Raw genomic sequence first — 8962 nt, 5'->3', positions numbered from 1 at the left:
CTGAATAGATTGAAAAGTATTAATAAAATAAAAAAAGTAAAGAAATTGAAAAGATAATCATAGCTAAATAACTAAATAAATGGATCAATATGTAGCTCCAAAAAAAATTAAATAATGTACCCGTATGTAACTTTTTAGAAACTTCTTAGATTGGAACAAACACACTAATACAGAGGGAACTAAAAACTAAACGCTTAAACACATTTCTTGTTTTACCAAATTAGATATCTTGAACTATTATCATCAATATTTTTTTGATAGTAGAAAATTACAACAATATATTATTATTAATTCCCACCGCATCGCGTGGGCATCTAACTAGTACGCATAAAATAGAAAACAATATAACAAGCATCTAACTAGTATGCATAAAATATAAAACAATCTAACAATTAAATACTTAGAACAAAAGATCATGGAATTTCATCGAGGACCTGACAATACTGAAGCTGACAAAACTGAAGTTGGAAGGGGATTTGACTGATCGACTATGCTAGGCATACTCACGATCATTGGAGATGAAACAAAATTATAATCTAATGATGTTTCAACCTCCATCGCTCCCTCTAAAACCTTAACCATTATTAACATTGAAGGCCTTCGAATACAATCTCATTGCAAGCACCACATTGCAAGTTCCATCACATGCACAATTTCTTTCTTGTATAATTCAATATCACCAATATTTTTGTCAATCAAATCTGACAATTCATTACTCTTTGATTTTTCTTGTAACAATTTAATCAGATGAAAATTCTCTTCAGTCTGAGAATAATCAAGGTTTCTTCTTCCAGATAGGATCTCCATCACCACCACACCAAAACTGTAAACATCAACCTTCTCAGTAATGACCATTGCTGTCAACCATTCAGGTGCTAAATATCTGATAGTGCCCCGCATTTTAGTCATTACTCTGGTAATGTCCCTATCAATAAGCTTGGCTAACCCAAAGTCAGCAACTTTAGCATTAAAATTTTCATCCAAAAGAATATTTGCCGGCTTGATATCGAAATGTATGAATTTTTGCCTGCATTCCTCATGAAGATAACATAAACCCTTGGCTATGTCAGTTATAATTTTGAACCTGACCGACCAATCCAAAGGAACTCTCCCATCTCTGCAGTAGATCCACCGATCCAACGACTCATTACACATGTACTCATAAACTAAAAACTTATTGAACTTGTTAGCACAGAAACCAATCATCCTGACCAGATTGATGTGATGGATACTGCCAATAGTCTCGACCTCCGTCAAGAAATCCTTATTTGCCTGATTGACATTATCTAAACGTTTCACTGCTATTCTCTCATCACCCCACCTTCCTTCAAACACAGTACCGAATCCACCTTTTCCGAGTATTTTGACAAAATTTTCAGTGGTCGCTCGTAGCTCATCAATAGTGAACCTGGTTAGCATCCCTGGTAATTGTTCGATGATATCCTCATCTTGCGCGTCTTGACGTTTTAAAAAAATGCATTACCCAAATACCAGCTAAGGTTTGGATAATGAGCATAACTACTAATGGGATTAAAAACATTGACATTAATGTTGGCCAATTAGTGGAACGATTTAATGGTGAAGGGGTAGAATATGGTGAAGGGGTAGCATTGTGAAGGATATCAGGTTGTGAGTCAACAGAGACAGAGAAGCACATGATGAGAAGTGCAACGAAGGCAAGGGAAGAATTGAAAGCCATTTGGGGTATTATTATGGGTTTGCTTCGGAGGGCGCGATGGTGGAGGTGCTGAGGCGGATCGATCAGTCAAGATGTAAGAGAGAGAGAGAATGAGAGGCGACAGAGAGATTTGAGAGAGGTAGGCAATACAGAGAGAATGAGAGATTTGAACGCTTTATCTAAGGGAGCACAGCGCTGTGCATGGTATCCGGATTCGCTTTATGGATTTTTTTTTCCTTCTATGGAATTTTTTTTTTGCTTTTTTCTATGGAATTCATTTTTTTGCTTACTTCTATGAAATTTAATTTTTTGCTTACTTCTATGGAATTGAATATGTTTTGCTTACTTCTATGGAATTAATTTTTTGCTTCTTCTATGAAATTGGATATTTTTTTTCAATTTTATCTATGGAATTGAAAAAAAATGATTCCTTCTATGGATATGCTTGACTGCCTTGTGATTCCATCTATGACTGACTTACTAAGTAATGAGTGCGGATGGGTTGACCCGCACTGGATATCAGTGCGTCTACACTCATGAATTTTCTGTGTTGATTGAATTTCCTGAAATTCTACCAAGCACTGAGTGCGGGTGACTGACCCGCACTGGATCTGGATGCGGACGCATTAGGCTCAGATTTTTGTTGTTCAGTGCCGTTTTGATGAAAATTTGACTAAGTACTGAGTGCGTCCGCACTGGAGTATTTTTCTGTGTTTTCTGATCTGCTGAAAATCTGCCCAATTGCTGAGTGCGGGTGGCTGACCCGTACTGCGATTGAGTGCGTCCGTACTGAGGGCATTTTTAACCCAAAGCCCAGATTTTCTTTTTCTTCTTTCTCTCTCTCTCCACCCCTTTCCCTGTTTCTGTGTGTGCTCCGCCCAAAGAGATAAGATAAGAGAGAAAGAGTTCTCTCTTCCTCCAAATCGCACCAAAGCTCGGGAAATCGAAGGTGGAGCCGAGAAATTGACCGTAGATCTCTTCTAGCCCTTCTATTTGGTATTCCTTTCTCTCCTTCTCTCTCTCTCGAAACCTCGAATTTTCTCGATTACTCAGGTTTTCATTTTAAACCCGAGATTTGTGTTCCAATTGCTCGTGGACTAGTTCCTCTACACTTATTGCTTGCCTATTTGTCAATCTTTTTCCTGATTTCCTTTCGATTTGGGATTTCGATTTTTAGGGTTTTCGTGCCAAAACCAAAATTGGGCATAATCATGAATTGATTAGTTTAATCCAACCGATTAGACTTGTAATCGGTAGGGTTACCTCTTGATCTTAAATTGCTAGAACGTTTAACGGCTAATTTGAGGTTTTGACCAAATTAGGGTTAACCACTCGGTAAATTGAATTGTTGCAGGAACCAAAATAGAGAACCGATCCCTAAATTGTTACCAAATTGAACTGTATGTGATTTAGAGAACCTAGATGCAAATGTGAGATTCTTAAGTGAGAAAGAGGTATAAGAAGGATCGGTACCAAGGTATACGGTAAGGATGAAGGAAAGTATAAGCCCTAATACAACTCGAGTAAACCCCTCGATCATGAACCAAGGTTAAACCTAGTATACATGTAATATAGGTATAGGCTCGGTCGAGCAAGACTTCGCGGGGCAATTCGAGACGCCCGATCCTTAATTGAGCGGTACGCTCATCGTAATCAGGTGCGGGATTCTTGGACTTGTTTGATATTTCATTTTTAGGAATTAAATTCTTTAATCGTTTGTCATGTTGATTGTCTGATTGATTGCATCATTGAATTGAGTAAATCATTTGCATAGCCCAATCAAATTAAACTCGAATTATCGTGAATGAAATGACTTGCATGCTTGTATGGTTATCAATTGTGTCGATCTATTATGATCTGATTTTGGTTGAAAGTCACCACGGACTATGTATGTGAGCGGATTTACGAAGTTGAGCTGTATAGCTGACTTGGATCCGACGATTTGTGTGTGTGTGTGAGCGGATTTACGAAGTTGAGCCGTATGGCTGACTTGGATCCGACGAATTTGCAAGGTTGAGCTGTATAGCTGACTTTGAACCCTGGATCCTTCTAGCGCTTTAGGTGAATGGCCCTCAGTTTTTCCAGCACCGGTTGGGACGAGGGGTGAGTGATTGTATTGATGTGTGGTTTGAAGTCGTGGGTGACAAGTGTAACGTCTTTGGCTCGGGGACATTAGCCTACGTGTTAATGCATTTGGACGGTCAATTGAATATTACGAACATTGAAATGATTTCAAAGATGATTTTCTTTATATGACTTGAACCAGATCTTAATAATACGGTTAAGCCAAGCGATTACAGATGGGTGTCAAATAAAGGGTCCAGCTCGGTGGAACGTCTGTAGGTGTCAGTAACCCTACAAACGAGGGTCAGATAAAGGGTCCAGCTCGAATGAACATCTGTAGTTGCTACAAGTCCTAATGAGTCGAGTTAAGCCAAATATGTGTTGTGTTTGAAATTCATCTTGGAAATTCCGCTAATTGTGATTCAGCTGGTTCAATTTTTGTCGAGCATATGCATTCTTTTATTTATGAATATGTATCTGTTTGAATTGTTGTTGTATGGGTTTCATTTCTGAATATGGAGCTTGATTGCAAGTCCAATAATCTAACTATGGCAAATTCGCACTGAGAATTTATTCTCACCCCCACCCTTCGGGTTATTTTACAGGTGCTGGTGTGACTAATTCCGGGAAGACACGTGAGTCGTAGGCCCTTGGTAGTATACCCCAATATGATCTAGATATATATGTTTTGTTGTATAGCTTAGGGTAGGCCTTATGGTTGGTATCTGGATGAGATACTTTTGCTATATTATACTCTGACCAGACTGTGTACTCTGATTTATCTTTAGGAACTTGTTTTATGTTATTTTAAATGCGAATTGTTGAAGTTAATTTAAATGCCTTGTAAGTATACACGGAGTTGTATGCTTACGGCGGGGTACTGTCGCGACCCGTGGCCGCGGGGTGTGACATTTCTAAAGTATCACCAAATACACTGTTGTATCTTTGTCCCCTCATATTGCACTCGCGAAAGAAATTCCAAACAAATTTAGTAAACTCACAAGGATGTCAATTCAGTTAGTAGGCTTATGTCATCAATAATCTTGCAAATACTCAAAAAATACTCGGAAAAGGTAGAATTGACATCCTTCTAAGTTCACTAAATTTGTAAGTTCACAAGGATGTCAATTCAGTTAGTAGGCTTATGTCATCAATAAGCTAAATTTATTAAATTTTATTAAATTTCAAATACTCGAAAAATATGTTGATCCTCACATTGCTGATCCTCAACGTATTTTGACAAAATTATGTTGTAGGGGTAAAATATGGTGAAGGGGTAGAATAACGTAGAATATGTTGTAGGGGTAGAATATGTTGTACAAGACAATTATTTTGACAAAATATTTTGTCAATATATTTTCTGAGTATTTTGACAAAATATTTTGTCAATCAAATCGAATGTCAGATTTGATTGATAAAAATCTTGGTGATGTTGAATTATACAAGAAAGAAATTGTGCATATGATGGAGCTTGCAATGTGGTGCTTGCAATGGGATTGTACTTGAAAGCCTTCAATGTTAATAGTGGTTAAGGTTTTAGAGGGAGGGATGGAGGTTGAAACATCATTGGATTATAATTTTGTTTCTTCAATTCCAATGATTGCGAGTATACCTAGCATAGTGGATCAGTCAGATCCCCTTCCAACTTCAGTGTTGTTAGGTCCTCGATGAAATTTCATGATCATTTGTTCTAAGCATTTAGACTCTCAGCTGAAAGAGTTCCTGGAGCAGTCGTTGAACTGCATTGGTGAGAAGTGTGTTTCAGTACTTAGTATTTAATTTTGAACCTGATGGACCAATTCAAAGGAAATCTCTCATCTCTGCAGTAGATCCACTGATTCAACAACCCGTTGCACATGTACTCATAAACTAAAAGCCTATTCAACTTGTTAGCACAGAAACCAAACATCCTGACCAAATTGATGTGATGGATACTGCTAATAGTCTCGACCTCTGCCAAGAAATCCTTCTTTCCATGACCGACATTGCAAGCTCCATCACATACACAATTTCTTTCTTGTATAATTCATCATCACCAAAATTTTTGTCAATCAAGAAAGAAATTCAACATCCCATTCATATTTGAATTTATTAAATTTCATTAAATTTCATTAAATTTTATTAAATTTCACTAAATTTCAAATACTCGGAAAATATGTTGATCCTCATACTACTGATCCTTAACGTATTTTGACAAAATTATGTTATAGGGGTAAAATATGGTAAAGGGTAGAATAAGGTAGAATATGTCGTAGGAGACAATTATTTTAACAAAATATTTTGTCAACATATTTTTTGAGTATTTTGACAAAATATTTTGTCAATCAAATCTAATGTCACATTTGATTAACAAAAATTTTGGTGATGTTGAATTATACAAGAAAGAAATAATGAATGTGATGAAGCTTGCAATGAGATTGTACTCAAAGGCCTTCAATATTAATTAGGTTATTTTATTCTAACTTTGGTTTTGACACTTTTTTATTCTGTTTTAATTAGGTTATTTTATTATAATATTCTGAGGTTAAGTGGTGAGCCAAGAGAAGAGACCAACTTATATATTGATATAACTCTTCTTTACCAAACTACTTTTAGTTTGTGTCACCAACTGTTTACTTCATCTGTCATTGTTAAATTGAAAAAAAATATAGAAGTTTTTGAAATAAGAAAAAGATTGATATTCATATATATTTTATTTTTTTAATAGAAAACATGTTCTGCTGTTTTCTTAAAAAAAAGTTGTGAAAGAAAAAATACCATATAAATTGAATAGCTATGTATTGCCCAATGTCCATCATACCAATTCTCCATTTTTCATATAAGAATTTTCATCGTAACTTTTCAAAAGGAAAAATGATAGTTATTCACCATTTTTTATTGGTTTAGAAAATAATTTTGTGTAGAAAAAGAGTATATCAGATAAAATGATAAATTAAAAAATAAGACGGTTATGTGTTGTTTATTTGAATATTTTAAACAAATATCTTTATCAAAATGTATGTAATGTATTTTTTCCAATTGAAAATAAATAGATATTGTAAACAATTAAGGGTTGTTTTCATTTAGTGCTCTACAAAAATTGCTTAGTGTAGGAACAAATGCAACAAATTCAACATTTACAATTTTTAAAGCGAATGTCAAAAATAAGAAGTTCATAATGTATAAAAAAACAAGGGATGAGATAATTTCATTATGTTTAACCAGTTTAGATTAAACAACTACATAAGCTATAATTCAAGAAAGAATGATATGTTAAGCTAAGTATGGTGAATTCTAATTGATGATATGAATTCATATATCAATTTAATTTGTATGAATTAATTTTCCACCTAAATTTAGTTATGAATATATTCGTAAACGGTTGAGCACTAGTTATGAATATATTTGTGAAAGGTTATGAATATATTTTTAAACCGGTTCATATATAAGGGTGTTATGAATATATTTGTAAACGGTTGAGCACTAGTGGAGAATTAAACTTTTAACCCAATCAGGTATTTTAACAAACTATCTATTTGTACATATAGCTAGTTTATTAGAAAATATTTCATAACATTAACATGTGCTATACGTTATGAATATATTTCTCCAAATTTGCTTGAACATTTGACAGTATCAATCAATGAATTTGAAGTTGCATTTATTGCCAAAGAATTATCAATAAGAATTTTATTTATCAAAATAAAATATATGACATGACATTTGACATTGAAAAACAGTAACGCCTGGGTCTATCAGTAAGGATCTGATTAGTGGTTCTATCAGTAAACTACTGGATCAATATCGTTCGTAGGTTCATTTCTAATGTCTGTTTTTATTATTTCTAATGTTTAATTCTCCACTAGTGCTCAATATTTAGTTCCACAACAAGAGATTAAAACGAGATTGAGATAGTTATACTTATATACAACCCCGCTAGCTCCAGGATAATTTATATCGAAGCAGAGCAGAGCATAAAACATAGAAGATTTTGGATCTGAATAGTGCAGATATCCTCTCCGTTTTCTCATACGCCACCGAATTTGTATCCGTATCCGGATCATTTATTTGTGTTCAATATTTATTCGGATCTGCTCTACAAATTAAATTATTCGAATCCGGGTCTAATCCGAATTCAGAACAGATTATTCAGATCCGTTTACACCCTAGTCATGTGGCATAAAATAAATTAAAATTTAATTTTAGAGATATAAATGTTTAGAAATTAAAATTAAATTAATTTTTAAGTTTTAATTAATTTATAGTTGTTTTTAATTTTTTTTCAAAGTAAAAAACGGAAGCTAACAGTAATATTAGTAGAAGGCCTAAACATTTGCATTATGTTTTATTCTCTTACTTAGTAAATAATGTAATAATTAATATAAAAATAAAAATAAAAAGTTTTTCTTTTGGCACGTACCTGTTTTGGTCGTGTCACAGTGTTTGTTTGAAGCATGAATTGTGATTATCTGTGGTGCAGCTGTCATAGCTAAACTCATGCAACAATAAGATTAATTGACAATTTTAACAACATATTTCAAATTAAGTTTGACAATTTTCACAAAGAAAAAGGTAAATATAGACATTTTGTTGATCTTATAGACTAGTTTTGTATTAATATTTAAATTTCATGCAATTTCAATGTCGTTGGCATTCTACTAATTAAAATGTCATGAAATATAAATGTTGCAAATTAAAATTATTTGATTAATAGTAAAACTCACATTAAGTTTCTTCATTTTTATGTGCATGGTATACATGCATATAGCGCAAATTACATTTGAAATATTGAATTTTGTTGGAAGTTATTTTTAATATTTTTTAAATTAATTTATAGTCAGCAGATTGTTATCCCATTTAAAATAATTTCCACTACTATAAATCATTTTATACTATGATGAACTGACACGTTTGATATGTAATGCAATCAGCCATATCTCGCTCTCGTCCACTTCCCCAATATCTAGTCCATCTCTCTAAAGGGTCACCCTCGGTTTGATGATTTTAAGTTGGTGCCGGCAGGTTGGGGAGCCCGCTTCACTCTATGGGTAGAAGCGCTTAGGAATAATCAGTTGAAGAAACTAAAACTCAAGAGAGTTACCATTTCAAACTCAGATATGCATCTCAACGGCTGAAGTTTCAATTTCATAAAAGAAATTGAAAGACATTTCAATTCCATAGAAATAATAAAAAAATATTCAATTCTATAGAAATAATGAAAAAAATATTCAATTCGATAGA

The 8962-nt window shown here is 33.9% G+C and overlaps 1 pseudogene; it reads right to left on the bottom strand.

Moving 5' to 3' along the window:
- Positions 1-423: 423 nt before the first annotated feature.
- On the bottom strand, positions 424-1462 carry LOC144553748 (G-type lectin S-receptor-like serine/threonine-protein kinase SD2-5 pseudogene; annotated as a pseudogene).
- Positions 1463-8962: the final 7500 nt, after the last annotated feature.

Source organism: Carex rostrata, chromosome 5, assembly GCF_964058835.1.
Source record: "Carex rostrata chromosome 5, lpCarRost1.2, whole genome shotgun sequence".
NCBI lineage: Eukaryota > Viridiplantae > Streptophyta > Magnoliopsida > Poales > Cyperaceae > Carex > Carex rostrata.
Note: the sequence above shows the minus strand (reverse complement) of the source record. Positions and strands in the feature narration are given on the sequence as shown.